Genomic DNA, 14,559 nt, shown 5'->3' on the forward strand with positions numbered 1-14,559 from the left:
CTTGAAAATTTTTCCTTCCCAAGTATCTATCCAATTCTGCTTTTGAAAGTTATTGTTGAATCTGCTTCCGCCATCCTTTCAGGCAGCAAATTCCAGATCGTGACAACTCACTGCATGAAAAATTTCTCCTCCTCAATCCACTGGATCTTCCGCCACTGATCTTAAATCTTAGTCCTCCTGTTAACAGCCATCCTACCAGTAGAGCCAGTTTCTCCCTATTTACTCTAGCAAAACCTGCCATAATTTTGGACACCTCTATTAAATCTCTTCTTAGTCTTCTCTACCAGGAGAACTATAGCGTTCAATTGTTTAGTGTTTGATTGTATGTGTCTGTTGACTGCTCACTGTGCTGTGTGCTGTTAGTCAAGCCTGTGGGTGTGATTAGGGAATCTGAAAGCAAGCTGTAAGAGCGAGAAAGCAGATATTTTAGAAGCATTGAAATAAAGCTCCTGTTCACACAGAACCTGGTGAGAGTCATTTCTGCATATCACTGACGTGCAAAACACAATAACTGGCGACAAAGGTGGAGAAGAGTTAAATTTACCAGCTCCGGCACCTTTCCTTTCTCCACCTGAAGATCCACCCTTGCCATGGGATTGATGGAGTTTGGGGTTCAAGACTTACTCAGTTGGGACAGGTACGGATGGTCTGCAGGTAGCAGCAACCCGCAAGAAGGTGTTACCTGTCCATTGCCTCGGGGCAGAAAGCGAGGAAGTTTTTGAAAAGTTTTTGAGCAGTTCACAAAATGTATGAGTACGGACATACGAATTAGGAGCAGGAGTCGGCCACACAGGCCCTCGAGCCTGCTCTGCCATTCAATAAGATCATGGCTGATCTGAATGTAACCTCAACCCCATATTCCTGCTCAGGCCTGATAACCTTTCACCACTGTTAACCAAGAATCTATCTAGCTCTGCCTTAAAAATATTCAAAGACTCTACTTCCACCACTTTTTGAGGAAGAAAGTTCCAATGGCTCACGACCCTGAGAGAAAAAAACTCTCCTCATCTCTGACTTAAATGGGTGACCCTTTTTTTTTAAACAGGGACCCCTAGCTCTAGATTCTCCCACAAGAGGAAACATCCTCTCCACATCCACCCTGTCAAGACCCCTCAGGATATTAAAGGTTTCAATTAAGTCACCTCTTACTCTTACTCTTACGCTTCTAAATTCCATTGGATACAAGCCTAACCTGTCCAGCCTTTCCTCATAGGACAATCCACCCATTCCTGGTATTAGTCTAGTAAACCTTCTCTGAACTGCTTCTAATGTATTTACATCTTTGTTTAAAAAAGGAGACCAGTACTGTACACAATACTCCAGATGTGGTCTCACCAATGCCTTGTGCAACTGAAGCATAACCTCCCTAGTTTTGTAATCAATTACCTTCACAATAAATGCCAACATTCAATTAGCTTTCCTAATTACCTGCTGTACCTGCATACTAACCTCTTCTGATTTATGCACTAGGATACCCAGATCCCTCTGAATCCCAGAGCTCTGCAATCTCCCACCATTTAGATAATAAGCTTCTTTTTTATTCTTCCTGCCAAAATGAACGATTTCACATTTTCCCACATTATACTCCATTTGCCAGATCTTTTCCCACTCACTTAACCTATCTATGTCACTTTGTAGCCTCCTTATGTCCTCTTCACAATTTACTTTCCGACCGATCTTTGTGTCGTCAGCAAATTTAGCAACCATTCCTTCAGTCCCTTCATCCAAGTCATTTATATAAATGGTAAAAAATTGAGGCCCCAACACTGATCCCTGTGGCACACCACTCGTCATATCCTGCCAACCAGAAAAAGGCCAATTTATGCCAACTCTCTGCTTCATGTTGGCTATCCAATCTTCTATCCATGCCAATATATTACCTTTCACCTTGAGCTTTTATTTTCTGCAGTAACCTTTGATGTGGCACTTTACCAAATGCCTTCTGGAAATCTAAGTACAGTACATCCACCTTTATCCACAGTACATGTGACTCCTTCAAAGAACCCCAATAAATTGGTTAAACATGATTTCCTTTTCACAAAACCATGTTGACTCTGTCTGATTGCCTTGAATTTTTCTAAGTGCCCTGCTATAACATCTTTAATAATAGCTTCTAACATTTTCCCTATAACAGATGTTAGGCTAATTGGCCTGTAGTTTCCTGCTTTCTATCTCCCTCCATTTCTGAATATTTGCTATTTTCTAATCTAATGGAACCTTCTCCAAACCTAGGGAATTTTGGACAATTAAAGCCAGTGCATCATCTATCTCCCTAGTCACTTCTTTCAAGACCTTAGGATGAAGTCCATCCAGACCTGGGAATTTGTCAGCCTGCAGCCCCAACAATTTGTTTAATACCAATTACCCGGGGATTGTAATTTTCCTGGGTACCTCCCTCCCTTCCATTTCCTGATTTACAGCTATTTCCGGGATGTTCCTTGTGTCCTCTATAGTGAAGACTGAAGCAAAATACCTGTTTAATTCATTCGCCATCTCCCTACATTCCATTATCAATTCCACAGATGCACTTTCTGTAGGACCAATGCTCACTTTGTTAACTCTTTTCTTACTTAAATATCTATAGAAACTCTTACTATCCATCCTTATGTTACTAGTTAGCTTTCTCTCATACTCTAATTTTTCCCTCCTTACTAATCTTTTTGTCATCCTTTGCTGTTCTTCATATTCTTTCCAATCTTCTGACCTGCCGCCCATCTTTGCATAATTACATGCTTTTTCTTTAAGTTTAATACTGTCTTTAACTTTTTTAGTTAACCACGGATGGTGGGCCCTCCACTTTGAATTTTTCTTTCTCATTGAAATGTACCTATTCTGTGTGTTCTGAAATATCCCTTTAAGTATCTGCCACTGAACCTCTATTGACCTATCCCTTAACCTCATTTGCCAGTTCACTTTGGCTAGCTCTGCTTTCATACCCTCATAATTGCCCCTACTTCAGTTTAAAATACTAGTTTTGGATGCACTCATTTCTCCCTCAAAATGAATGTAAAATTCAATGACTTTATGATAGCTGCTACCTAGGGGTCCCTAGGAGGTTATCAATCAATCCTATCTCATTGCTCAATACCTGGTCTAGTATAGCCTGCTCTCTGTCTGGTTCCAGAATATGCTGTTCTAAAAAACTATCCCAAAAACTTTCTATGAGCTCCTCATCTACACTACCTTTGCCTATTTGATTTTTCTAGTCTATATGTAGATTGAAGTCCTGCATGATTATCACTGTACCTTTCTGGCAAGTTCCCATTATCTCTTCTTTTATACTTTGTCCTACCATGTAGTTACAATTAGGGGGTCTGTACACCACTCCCATAAGTGACTTCTTGCCTTTATCATTTCTCACCTCAACACAAACTGCTTCTACATCCTGGTTTCCTGAACTTAGGTCATCCCTCTCTAATGTGCTAATACCATCATTAATTAACAAAGCCACCCCTCCACCTTTTCCTAACTTCCTGTCCTTCCTAAATGTCATGTACCCTTCAAATTTCAGGTCCCAATCTATGTCATCCTGTAGCCATGTCTCTGTAATGGCTATCAGATGGTACTTATTTATTTCTATTTGCGCCATCAGTTCATCTGTTTTGTTTCAAATGCTACATGCGTTTAGATACAGAGCCTTTAGTTTTGTCCTTTTCTTATTTTTGTAGCATCCAGCCTTATCTGCTGATTTACTCTTAGAATTGTACTCTCTGTCCCTTCCTGTCACAGTCTGTTTATCATTTCCTATATTAATGCCATTCTCTACTCTTTGGTTTACCACATCTTCCCAGATTTGATCCCTTGCCTGCCCCTACTATTCTGTTTAAAACGCTCTCTACTTCCCTAGTTATGCGGCTCGCGAGGACACCAGCCTTAGCACGGTTCAGGTGTAGACCGTCCCAATGGTACAAATCTACTTTCCCCAATACTGGTGTCAGTGACCCATAAACCACAAGCCACTTCTCCCACACCAGTCTTTGAGCCACACATTAATTTCTCTAATCTTATTTGTCCTATGCCAATTTGCACGTGGCTCAGGTAATAATCCAGAAACTATTACTTTTGAGCTTCTTAATTTGGTGCCTAGTCACACTGACTATGCAGAGCTTCCTTCCTCACAAACAAAAACAAAAAATGCTGGAAAAACTCAGCAGGTCTGACAGCATCTGTGGAGAAAAAGACAGAGAGTCAAGATGACTCTTCTTCAGAACTAAAGAGAAGTAAAAATATGGTGAAATATATACTGTTTAAGGGGGGTGGGACAGGTGAAGCTGGATAGAAGGCCAGTGATAAGTAGAGGCAAAGGAGAGATTGCAAAAGATGTCATTAACAAAAGGGGTGTTGATGGTGGTGATACTGGCTAAAGGAGGTGTTAATGGTGACATTAAGAGTGGAAAGCAGGATGAGCAAGTGAAAGATGGCCCTAGTGGGGGTGGGGTGGGGGGAGGGGCTGGTGTGGGAAAAAGATCGAAATAGGCTAAAAAGTTGGGATAAAACAAGGAATAAAAATTGAAATAAATGTTAAAAATTATAATAATAATAAAAATAGGTGGTAAAAAAAATATATATATATAAAAATTTTAAAATAAATATTTGAGAAAAGGGGATCAAAAAGGGGTGAGGATGGAGGAGAGAGTTCATGGTCTGAAGTTGTTGAACTCAATGTTAAGTCCGGAAGGCTGTAAAGTGCCTAGTCGGAAGATGAGATGCTGTTCCTCCAGTTTGCGTTGAGCTTCACTGGAACATTGTAGCAAGCCAAGGACGGACATGTGGGCATGACAGCAGGGTGGAGTGTTGAAATGGCAAGCGACAGGATGGTCTGGGTCATGCTTGCAGACAGACCAAAGGTGTTCTGCAAAGCGGTCACCCAGTCTGCGTTTGGTCTCTCCAATGTAGAGGAGACCACTGCTTCACTTGAAAGGAGTGTTTGGGCCTTTGGACGGTGAGAAGTAAAGGGGCAGGTGTTGCACCTTCTGCGATTGCATGGGAAGATGCCGTCGGAGGGGTTTGAGGTGTTGAGGGTGATGGAGGAGTGGACTAGAGTGTTCCGTACAGACCATTCCCTTACCAGATGCTAGCTCCTTCCCCTGTAGTAGAGCAAGAACAAATTTCTATAGGGTGAGAAAGATAGAAAAAGGAAACAAACACATCCTTCCTACCCCACCTTTACTGAACTCCTCTCTCACCAAACTCCAAGTCTTCACTTAGTTAACTCAGCTGCATTCCATTTGCCAAGGCTGCACTAAAGAACCCTGAATTTATAGTAAACTAAACTGGGGCTACAGCAATCACATTCAACTAGTTAGCTAATTAACTACTCAGCTCCTACAGCTAAGAGTGAGTTTACCCTGTCTAAACTGCAACAAAGAAAGAACTTAGCCTGCTTACACAGTACTTTCCAGTTACTGTTAATTGGAGACTAGGTTAGATTGTAAGAGCGAAATTTAAGGTGGCACTATCTACATCTGTTTTGGTGTTAAGTGCTCTCAAAATATACATCCAACCAAAGAAAAGTTTGATGATCAAATTATTTACATTCTGCCAGAGGTGGGATGGAAATGGTGAGCCCTTAAAACAATACGTGGCAGCATTGCGGCAGTTGACTTCCATGTGTAAATTTGGCACACTAGCCAATTAACTAAATCGTGACCAATTTATTGAAAAAATTCAATTCCATGAATTAGGGAACACCAACTCATGGAGGATGATGGTTTAATCTTGGAAAAATCCACGACTTTGGCAGTACAAGTTGAATCTGCCATCCTTGATTGGAAGAAGTTACACAGAAATGCACCCTCAGACTCGGTCACAGGCAGAGCTTGCCTGACCAACTCAAGGATTACGGACAAAGAGACTTCAACAGGCTCATCAACACTCGCCATATCATGGCCAGGGTTCAAAAATGTGCCCAAATTATGGAGGTGCCCATTGATTTACAACACCATGTCCAGCTCTACAAAAACGTCAGCCTAGACAAGTTCACATTCTACATTGCCAAAGGCAGAACCTTTATGGAGATAAACGTGTTTAATAAGCCTGGCTTCAAGCTTAGCACCAGAACACACGTTAACATGTTCGATGAAACTGACCGTGTTCACTGGTTTCCTTCCTTTTTTGCTGGGTTTGGGGAGATTAAGGGGTACAGTCATGTTCCTCACATCATCATGTCAATTCCACCGACAGTTGCTATTTGCAATCTGTGCTGAAATGTCACGGGAGCTGAAATGACTTGAAGCAGACGGTATCAATAAGCTAATCAACTCACATCCATGGACATCAAATCTAGTCATTGCATGTTGCAAAGATGGAAAACTTAATCATGCGCGACCTTAAGGCAGTCAACAAAACAATCATTCCATGCATGTATCCACTTCCTACGACACAAAAACTATCAGCATTATTTCATGACTCACAGTCTTCACAAAGCTTGACATGCGACATAGCTATCTTCAGGTACCACTAATAGAGAAAAGTCAATACCTTACAACTTATGTCACTCGCAAAGGTATGTTTCAGTATCACAGAATGCCCTGTGGGCCAAGTTCAGCACCTAGCAATGAACACCATTTCTTCAGTCTTGTCAGACATTGAGGGGATGCTCAAGCTTCTCAATAATATTATTGTCCATGGGAGGGACAAAGCAGAACATGCTCAGCAGTTATCAGCAGTGCTCATTCGACTCACACAACACAAGGACAAATGCACATGTGTGACATCCAAGATTGACTTTCTCAAATACTGAGTGACAGCAGCTGGAGTAAAGCTGACACACAACAATGTCAAAATTGTTCATGCATTTCAAACTCCATCTAATGTGAGAGCTGGCATTATTCCTCAGTACTAGCAACTTTTATCATAAATTCACTCCTAAGTACACAGAGGCCATGGAGCGTCTTCAAAAGCTACTGCAGAAAGATACACAATGCGAATGGACAATTATGCAGCAAACAGCGTTTGATATGTTCAAGGTGAAGACAGCATCTCTGCCAGCCCTCATGCATTTCAATCCACACATGGAAACGTACGTCACAACAATTACATTAGGAAATGCAATTGGCGCTGTCCTCTCCCAGTACATTGAAGGCAGTGAATGACAAATCGTGTACTCGGCACGTTCATTGTCGGAAACTGAGTGCAAATACCCTACTGGAGAGCGGGAAGCGCTAGCCTGCATGCATCTAAGCTTGTGAACATTGGCACATGGTGGAAAGTTCACTCTCTGCACCAATTATCAAACGCTCATTACATTGTTAGCCATGTCAGGATCTGGCTATTGACCTCTGTACATTTACAGATGGTCAGATCATCTTCATCAGTCCAGCTTCAAAATCTCATCGCCTCCCCCCAACCCTCCCACATGGTGCTTCTCTCCCTGACCCTCCCATTTGCAGCCCCTCTCCCTCACTTGCTCCCTCCCTCTCACTTTCCATCTTCTGAGCCCTCGCTCAAAGGAAGGTTTCACAAGAGAGAAGCAGCGAGCTGGAGGGAGGTGATGAGCAGGAGTGGCAGCGGGAGAATGGTAACGAGAGGGAGTGGTGGTGAGAGGGGAGGCAGTGAGCGGGAGGGAGGCAGCAAGCAGGAGGATTGGGGAGAGAGGTGGCAAGCTGGAGTTGGGAAGTGGCGGATAGGAGGTAAGTTGAAAGAGTTAATGAGTTATTAAGTGTTAGTAAATTAAATGTTAGCAAGTTATTAAGAATTATTAAGTTATTAAGAATTAGCAAGAGATTTTTGGGCCAGTTAATATAACTGATATAGTCATTCTGCTGCAGTTGGTTTTTCTAAGGAACATTTATCCAAAGGACATTTGACACATTAAAAATGCAAGGGCATTTTTAGGAAGTTTGTGAAAAGTTTTCGATTTTTAACCCAGATCTCCTTCTGATAATGCAAAGGTTCTTATGAAATTATCTTATGTAATATGTTAAATCATGCATACTACTGTTGTATGATGTGTGTACCTGCATGCCATTGTAATGTAAAGGCTCGGCAGAGCAAGGGCTAACGGGGGACTGGAGAATAGCACCACCCACAGTATGATGTATAGAGTCACATGGTAATAGACTTGTAGGACGCTCTGGAAGGCACCTGCATGGCAGTAGCAGCACATGCATGGAAGTAACTGGGATCTGTACATAATTAAAGATCAACAATAAATGGTTCATGTCTAAACATACAAGTCTCAAGGCCTCATCAATGAGACACCAAATGAACTCATAACACAACAACTACCTTTCCCCAATTTAAATTTGTATGCATTATGAGAGACAGTTTACTTTAAAAAGGGTGACCTGGTTTATTACTTCCTATTTCATCAATTTTTAATCTAAAAAAAACTAGGTGGAATAAATGCCACTACTTCCCCCAAAACTATTTCAACCGTCACTCTCTAGTCATTCTCACTCCTAGGGTTCCATTCTCTCTTCACCACAACACCCTGTTCTCCAGTTCCCAGATGTAGTTTTGCCCTTCAATGTTCATTCAATTTATAAGCGCTGTGGACCAAATTTTTGTCTGGATGCAGATCAAGGGGTTACTCAGTACCAATGCTTATCTGTTCAATGACAACACAGAGACACTTGATAGTGAGCAGACCAGGATATTTCAACGACAGTGATTATGAGGACACATTTCCTTTTCCTTTTCGCAAAACTTAAAAATTTTTGCAGAAGAAATCCGGTTTTCCTCTGCATTCCCAAACCACTTTCGAATGCCCTTTTCAGAGGTTGCGAATGCCTCTTGTGTGAAATGCACATCCGTCCCCACTGACATGTTGTTCCCCAGTATAAATTAGGGGCAAAAATCGCATTTCCTAACCACAGTCATTTCCATCAGGATCCATGCAATTAGCAAACAGAAAAAATGTGCCAGGCCGGAAAGAGTTCATGAGTAAAGTGCAATAACTTTCTGCAACTTTTAAACCATCAAATGCTACCTGCAAGCAAGTTGAGTGCCAGACAGGGAGGGAATGGAAGAAGGATTCTCTAAAAAGCCACACCCTGAACACTAGCAAGAAGGACCCCTATGCCTTCAAACTCAGCTTCCTGAGTATTGAAAAAAAGCAGTTTTAAATTCTGCAGTCTAGAATGGGAGCAGCCCGATCCCGTCGGTGGTACATACAATCACAAGTGGAGCAACAGCAATAGCCTGAAATACCTTACTCGCCACATGCATGGCTCCAAGGCAGGGAGGCACCATAACGTCAACTGCCTGCGCAATTCCTAACTTGGGGTGAAGCATCCACTCTTAGCAGCCATCCTATCGTCACCAAGTACCATCCAACCCTCTTCCAACCCCACCCCCCACCCCCACTTCTCCCATCCCAGGTAGGAAATGCAGTTAGCTGCTCAATTGTAATCACTGGCATTCTTGCGATAGCTATTGCCCTCTCCTCTGCAAGTCTGATGTCTTTCAGGTTTGGTGGCCCAACCCCAGTCCCCACCATCTCCCTCAGGTTGTGGACCCTATTCTCCAAAAGGCATGGGTGGAAAGGGTGAAGTGTAGGCTCATCCAAGACATGATACTTGGAAATGATTTCAAGGTATCTCACATGACTGTCCACCAATTTCCTCCATTCATATGACCATAGGTTGTTTCCACCTGGTCATGGATATTCACTGCTGCTGCTCTGCTGAGCATCGTGCACACTGTGCACACACAAGCCAGCCATGCTGGTCATAAAAACTAACAAATGCCTCCCTTATGTATGGTAGTTAAGTGGTTATGGTACTGAACTTAAAACCTAGAAGTCATGAATTCAAATGCCACCATGGTAAACTTAAAATTAAATTGGGTAAATCTGATCATTTGTAGACTAGTACATTACCATGTCAATGGCTGTGGGGCTGCGGGTGGTATTCTGTCTTCTTCTTCCACACCTATGATAACTCTGCAAAAATATATACTATAAATAGATTATTTTTGTTTCTACTGATGGTGCACATTACCTTGATATTGGTGCAGATAGCAAAATTCATTCTGCACATGAATGGAAAAAATTAGAGGGAAAAACTGCTGCCAACCATTCCTAAGCCGTCACTGCTATCCAACAAGAACGTCAGAGCGAAAGAAATCGCAAAGCGACAAGGTAAAACAAAAGTGTACTTTGACAAGCAAACACCCGCAAGGAAACCATGATTTGAATTTGGAGTTTGGGTTCAAAGGGTCAAATTACAACAACAAGCTCGCATCACCTCTATCAGGACCAAAGCAGATCAAGAGGTTACTCAGTACCAATGCTTATCTGTTCGATGACAACACGGAGACGCTTGATGGCGAGCAGACCAGGATATTTCAACGACAGCGATTATGAGGACACATTTCCTTTTCTGATGAGTGACCATCTGCCTCATCAAGATGATCAAGCGGAACCACATCCTCAAATTCATTAATATCAGTGCCATCATCAATGACCTTCATATTTCAAAGGCTATTTTTGTACTTAGAGAAAATAGACAATCTGAACTGTAAGAAATGACTCAATGTACATATGTTTGTTGTTTAGGATGGTTTAATTTAAAATAAAGTATTTTCATTTTACAAAGGGGGAAGAGACATGTTCGGTTGTTTGGTGTTTGATTGTATGTGTCTGTTGACTGCTCACTATGCTGTGTGCTGTTAGTCAAGTCTGTGGGTGTGGTTAGAGAAACTGAAAGCAAGCTGTAAGCCTGAGAAAGACATTTTAGATCCATTGAAATTAAGTTCGTGTCTACATACACAACCTGGTGAGTGTCATCTTTGCATATCTCTGAGGCTCAAAACACAATAGGAACAATCCCCGCCTCTCTAGTCTCTGCAACTAACTGATGTCACTCATCCCTAATATCATTCTAGTAAATCTCCTTCACACCCTCTCCAAGGCCTACAGAATATCACTCACAATTGAATGAAAACTTCCCACCAGAATAGCTTTCAGAGGAAAAAGCAAAATACTGCGGATGCTGGAATTCTGAAATGAAAACAGAAAATGCTGGATATGCTCAACAGGTCTAGCAGCATCTGTGGAGAGAGAAAAACAGGGTTAATGTTTCAGGTCAGTGACCTTTCATCAGAACTGATACTGCCAACCTCACACTTTCCCCATACAGAGAAATACAGACCATTGCCCAGAAGCAGCAGCAGAAGACAACTCAAAAATTTATTGTCTGAATTGGGCTTCACCAGAAAGGCTGTCATTCATTGCTCTTGCCCTAACCTTGAGAAAATGGTGGTGTTGAGCCTCCTTCTGGAAAGCTATGTATCCTTAATAAACCTTAATAAAAAATTCAAAATGCAGAGATTCTTATGATTGTGAAATCTCATCTATCACATCCTATCTGTCAAACAAGGGTATTAAGGGTTAAGGAACCATGCATGTATATGGAGTTAAGTCACAGATCAGCGATGATGTAATGGTGGAACAGGCGCAAAGCATTAAAAAGCGTACTTCTGTTTCTTTGTTACTCTTCCCACGTTGCAGAACTTGTCTCCTGTACACGGTTAGGCAATATATCCTTAGGCCACTGTCTTTGGGGCATAAAAACAACAAAATTGTCCTGGCATGTCCTCATTTTTCCCTTGTCTATTTAAATGGTTTATTGAGATCAGATTGCAATAAATCACTAGTGAGAATATGTTCCAACCATCTCCACAATGTGGCACATTCATATACCAATGCAGCACACGACCGAGCAATCCTGGGCCCATTGTTTCTTTTTGAACCTTACCAACAGTTTGCTGAGAGCAATATAAGTTGGTTACCTAAAGTTAGATGACATTAAATGAATTCTCATCCTGTGTTCAAATCTCTCCATGGCTTTGCCCCTCCCTATCTCTGCAATGCCTCCTACCTCTGCAACTCAACAAGATCCCTGCACTCCTCCAAATCTGGCCTCTTAAGCATCCTTATTTTAATAAGCTTTGAAATTCCCTCCCTAAACCTTTCTGCCTCTCTACCACTGTCTCCTCCTTTAGATGCCCCTTATAACTACCTGCTTAACCAAACTTGTGATCACCTGCCCTAGTATCTCTTCATGTGGATTGGTGTCAAATTTGGTTTGACAGTACTCCTGTGAAGCACCTTGGGTCATTTCACTGCGTTAAAGGTGCTATACAAATTCATGTTGTTATTGTTGTTGAATGGAGAAGCCAATTAAAGCAAGGAAAAAGGTATGACTTTCAAGGAATATAAGTATCAAAAGAGATTACTTTAACAAACAAACATTTAGGTCTTCCAATCATTACTTTTTGCCCCACAAATGTGCAACACCTTGAGGTATAATGTGTTAACCATGTGCTAGATGCAATTATATAGTTGGTCATTCCAGCCAGAGAAAATTCCCTGAAACTGCTAGCTTTCAAAGGTTAATTGCATTGGTTAGACGATGAATATTTCACTTTGCATCTGACCAATGTTGTATTTTGACCTGGCAATGCTCAGCATGGACATTGCAAAGGATGGAAGAGATCGTTCTGTTCCTCTTCACTAATAACCGTCATCTTGATTTGCACAAAATGTATAACTTTGCATAAACAGTTTTTCAATTGTTCAGTATTTATGCCTAAAACTACCATCCCATTTTAAGATAAAAACAAAATACTGGAAATCCAAAATAAAAGTAGAAAATACTGGAAATACTCAGCAGGTCTGACTGCATCTGTGAAGAGAGAAACAAAGGCTGTCAGACCTTTGAATATTTCCAACATATTCTGTTTTTAAAGTTTCAATAGCTATTTCTTGAGAAATGCTGTTTTTGCACTTTGGGTGCCAGGATCAGGAAAAAATCTAGACATTCCAGAAAACCTGTTGACGTAAGAGTCAATGTCTAACTTTAGAATCCTAGACAACGTTTTGCCTCTTCTAATGCCTTTATACTGCAACAAATTTCCCCTATTCCCTCAAAGAAAATTCCACGTTTTACCTTTTCCATATCTCATAAACCTTTTCTTAACCTTCCCTATTCCCGTAATTGACAAAATGGATTCTGCTCCTCTTTCCTCAAAAACCTGACCTTGTCTAATGTGTGTTGCACCATGTCTTAAAAATTGGCCTAATTACATTCATAAACTTCGTTCGCAGTAAATGGAAGAGTAAAAAAAATGGTGCTGCTTCAATTTGTTTTGACGGTCTTAATTGTCCAAGGAATCTCAATGAAGGCAATTTATTTTTATTTATGTTTGGAATGTGGGTATCACTGGAAAAGCTGGCCAGTAATAACTGAGTATTAATAATATCTCCTTTTCACTTCTGCCTCTAATAGGTAAGTGCATATATATCCCTGGCGAAAAGAATATCAAACATGCATCTAAACTCTCATGTTCAATGTAGCAATGTAAAGCCACACATTAATCATTAATCCTACACCACTGCAAGTAAAAGAGAGCACTTTACCCACATTCTAGAAGTTTGGAAAGCACAAACTATCAAGGAGTTCAGCCAAGACTTCTCACACAGGAATGTTGATTATATAGAATAAACAGCCACGCTGTGCAAAAAGAAAACTGTAGATGTATTCAAATTACAGCTTGACATATTTTTGACTCACAAGAGAATAGAGGGATGGAATCAAAGCTCTATGATAAGATAAGGGAAGCCAGATGCAGGGTTGGGAACATGAAGAATTTAGAATAGCGATAGCAGAGATGTTTTATTTGCAATGTAAAGATGGGATTAAAAATGAGACTTATAACACTAATGCAGTGATCTGAACTACAATGGAAAGAACCAGGTGGCCAAATGCTCTCTGCACAGAAGATAGTGCACACAAATAATAGAGATTGGCTACTTTTTCTCCCATTAGTAACACCAAGGGTAGGATTTTGCCCTCGTCGGGGGCGAGCGGGAGCGGTCGGGAAGCCAGCTGCCACCCGCGATCAGGCCCTGACCACAATTTCATGCTGGCGGGTCAATTAAGGCCTGCCCAGCATGAAACGCACGTTGCAGCGCTCAGCTGAGGCACAGAGCTGCCTCAGGGAGCTGAAGATTTAAAAAATTAAAAATAAATAATTTTGAAATGTATGTGACTCTGTCATATGAGCAGCAACATGTTATGAATGAAATTTAAGCATTTTTATTTAATTTTTATTTGCTGTCGGAAAACCTCGTCCCGCCAGTGGATGAGATTTCCTAAAAAATCCAAAGGCCGCTTGGCATTTTCACCTGCCCGCCAAAACATAAGGTTGGACGGGCAGTGAAAAATTGAACGTAATTATTACTTTAATGGCCTTACTCGGCCTTTTAATTGCTGGCAGGCGCTGTCGACTCCTGTGTGCGCCCGCTGACTGGAATATCGCACAAGTGTGCGATGACGTTGGGATGCTCACCCAACGTTAGTTTACGTTCATTTGGATCAGGTGCACGCCTGCCCGACGAGCAAAAAATTCTGGCCCAAAAGTAAGACAGAATGAGAAACTTACCAAGTAAATTCTTGCCATTGTAACCTCAGAAGAAAATCCCACAATAATGATTGTAATAACATTAATATTTGGAGAACCCCCTCCCTCCCTCAATACTTTCACAGAAAAAGCAATGACATTGAACTGCGGACAGGGTGGAAAGGAAAATAATATCAAATGCTCCTCTTC

At 41.3% G+C, this 14,559-nt stretch overlaps 1 long non-coding RNA gene across 2 annotated transcripts in view; it reads right to left on the bottom strand.

Annotated features, from left to right (window-relative positions):
* The window catches only part of LOC144684965 (uncharacterized), a 102,720-nt gene that overhangs the window by 42,160 nt on the left and 46,001 nt on the right, over window positions 1-14,559 (bottom strand). For both annotated transcript variants that reach the window (XR_013577593.1, XR_013577594.1), the window contains exon 2: window positions 6,090-6,219. This is a non-coding gene — a long non-coding RNA (uncharacterized LOC144684965). The remainder of the gene's footprint in view (window positions 1-6,089; window positions 6,220-14,559) is intronic.

The sequence above is a fragment of the Cetorhinus maximus genome, chromosome 9, assembly GCF_964194155.1.
Source record: "Cetorhinus maximus chromosome 9, sCetMax3.hap1.1, whole genome shotgun sequence".
Taxonomy (NCBI): domain Eukaryota; kingdom Metazoa; phylum Chordata; class Chondrichthyes; order Lamniformes; family Cetorhinidae; genus Cetorhinus; species Cetorhinus maximus.